At 41.6% G+C, this 3,252-nt stretch overlaps 1 pseudogene; it reads right to left on the minus strand.

Moving 5' to 3' along the window:
- Positions 1–1,255: 1,255 nt before the first annotated feature.
- Positions 1,256–2,504, minus strand: LOC137254272 (uncharacterized; annotated as a pseudogene).
- Positions 2,505–3,252: the final 748 nt, after the last annotated feature.

The following is a 3,252-nucleotide window of genomic DNA, read 5'->3' on the forward strand; positions in this document are numbered from 1 at the left end:
CCAGAAACAATCCCACAATTCACTCGTTATCCCAGAACGAGGACACCCGAACAGCCTACCGCAGAAGGGCGAACCGATCTGCCACAGAATCTAAGGGCCTTCGGCCTTTTATATTTTCAAACTTCCAACAAATCAACCTAAATTCCCTCGCTCCCCCGAGAGAACCACCAGAACCCTAATGCCACAGAACACACATGCACTCGGCCAAATGCACGAGGCCAACAGAAGTTGTCAGAATTCCCAGCCAGCATCAAAAATATCTACATACCTTACCCCAAGAGGATTAAAAAACCATCAACTTTAAGAATCGATTATTCTTAAATGTGATAATTCTTGAATAATCATTATGATTCATACTTTGAAACGCATTTTATTCATATTTGATATCATTCGACATTAACTAACAGTTCGAATATCAACCACCAAGTACGCAGATTGTGACAACAAAAATGTAACCGCAATCTGAGGAAACTTGCTATTTCAACATGGTTGGAGAGAAATCAGGGGGTTAGAGGGGTGGTTCCTTATGACAATTGTAAAGATGGCTCCCTGGGTTGTGTTTGCGCTGCAGTTGTTGCAGCAGTGTTACTTCTAAGTAAGGAGCATCACGTTCTTCGGCAAAGTTAGAACACCGGGTCGTTGCAGAGTGTAACGTGTGGTATGCGCAGTACTAAATGGATGGACAACAGAGTTCCGTACATGGATCCGAACCTCCATAACAACCAACACACTTGCGAATGAAAGTGCGTGTCATAAAAATAAAATTCACGTTTGGCCATAATGCGATAATGCGCGTACTTCTGAATGAATACATGCCAGAGGACGCATATAAACGTCACCTTTTTAGTCAGTAGTAACTGCCTCGTTAAGGTTTGTACAAACTACCGAACTACCACTGTCTTATCAAACAGATGAGCATTAAAAAACTTGGATTGGGTAACAACATTGATACTTTTGAATTATAAAACTTATAAATGTTTCCAACTTACCGTGCCCATCTTTGGTTCTAAAGAATCTTGCACGTGTTGTATGTTGTGACAACGGCGCTGAGTCCAACGTTACTATGCGTGATGTAATACTGTTTCAAATGTGTCGCTGCAGCGAGATTACATAAATGAAAGCGGAGACCATTTACTATTATACACCTATACTAAGTACTGGGCAAGCTTACCTAAGTAGGGTCCTGGTTCGATTTCATCGAGACTCACTAACCCGCCATCAAAGTCTGCACGGTCTTGCGTGTCAAATTGGTCTTTTAATGGTAGACCTCTACATAAACCGGGGGCGACCAAAATTCTTCAAACAGTTGCTGTTCGCTTAGGTTTACGTTCGGGTATTGATGACCCTTCGCGCGCAGTTCATTGTTTTTAGACTCTGGTACTTTTGTGAGTAACGGTGGTAATTTAACACTCAACGAATCCACTGAGAGATCCCAAAAAATTTTCACTTTGGGTATTTTAATGTATGCGAACCACGCAAGACGCGCGGCAAATATACATCATATAACAAAGGTATTATTTTGCGACGATTCTCTTTTAATTGCCACGTTTTGTGCATTATTGTAAAAGAAGCAGAACAACAACAACAACAAGCAGTTTTAAAAATCATTGCTTAAAATTTTTGTAACGATTAGCCACCGAGCAAATCACGATTCTTGAAAATGTGTTCAAAGTTAAATTCTGTATACTTTTCCAACTTTAGTTGCATCTCATTGGCATGATGTTGGTCAGGATCAGTGTATAAAACGAAAGCACCATACTTTGTAAGCGGTACGCCTCTACGTAAACGTACAGCATCTTGGCGTGTTAGCGGTTTTATGTCATCATACACCTCAGGTTCCGATTCTGTAGGGTCCATGGCCACAGTTATAGGAGCATTGGTACAGTTAAAATTGCATGAGTTCCAGTCCTGGTTTTAGTCAATAACTCAACACGCCCTATTAAGGATTCTACATTGGGTGTCAGGCTTGGTGGCGGCTTGGGCGGTGAGCCTGATGAGAAATCAGAACCGTCATCATCAACCTCATCATTGTCAATATCATTATTTTGAGTGTCATTGGTTTATTCTAATTGAATTTGCCCGTCGTTGTTACCATCGACAGCTTCGACTACATATTCGTTGGAAGTGTAAGAGGATGCTCCTCCATCAGTAGCGTTGTCTGTTGAATTAACATGCCACCTTTTACATACAAAGGTCTGTGCATCTTTAACCAAAACCCCAAAAATATCATCGCTAACATCCCAACGATCGATTTTGGATAATTAGTGCAGCAAATGAAAACATGTTGCCTTCTTTACATTCCGCGGACACCACTGACAAAGCACTGTTTGCATTGGATCATCTGAGTTGTTGTTACAAAAATTACGAACCTTGGTCAACTCTGCCAAGCCACGCCAATCACGATCATGGCCGGCACCTCGCAATATTTTTCTACCGGTCAACAGTTCAGAGAGCTTAACACGTGTCTCGGCACTGAGCTCATCAAGTGGCGTACCCACAAGCATACATGCTTCATCCTACAATTGCATGTCTGTCCCTTCCCCGAGTATGGTAGCATGATATCCATGGTAACACCCAATAACATTGTTCCTGATATGTGTGCTTTATAATAAAGCTGAATGATAAGAGAAATGTTTGCAAAATGCTGCTAATTCCATTACTTGAGGCTCCCCGTAGCAAAAATTTTCCTTTTAGCTTCACAATGGGACAACTGCTCAACATATGGAAAAAGTACGGAGTATTGAAGTACGCTCTCAAAATAATCAATCTCCAGACCATTACCCTGAGACGTGGTGCAAGTTATTGTACGTTTTATAACAAGCGTTCTCTGCGACGATATCACAACCAATATGTCGTTGCAGTGGAGCAGCCTCTGTAAAAGGCAGCATCGTCGAAACATGGAACATGATTTCACGTTCCTTGGAGACCTCATAAACAGCCGTATCGCCTGTATGCCCCTTTTGTATATCAAGACCACCGCGGTAACCCTTGTGATCGTTCAACTTTATACGTTGGCCCAGTATATCTAAGAGTTCTTCAAAGGCAGGCGAGAAGTTGTTGTTGCTGAATAGCTCTTCTTCTGTGGTCTGGCCATATCTTTGGTATAATACACCGAACTTATAATTTGACACTAAAACATGCTCATCATAGGTGCCAATTAGCTGTGATGCTTTTGGGACACAATATCGGTAGAAAGCTCTCAACTGTGATTTGATCATTTAAATGTCGTGCCATCTTTGCTGGTGTCGGATT

Source organism: Eurosta solidaginis, chromosome 5 (genome assembly GCF_040869045.1).
Source record: "Eurosta solidaginis isolate ZX-2024a chromosome 5, ASM4086904v1, whole genome shotgun sequence".
Taxonomy (NCBI): domain Eukaryota; kingdom Metazoa; phylum Arthropoda; class Insecta; order Diptera; family Tephritidae; genus Eurosta; species Eurosta solidaginis.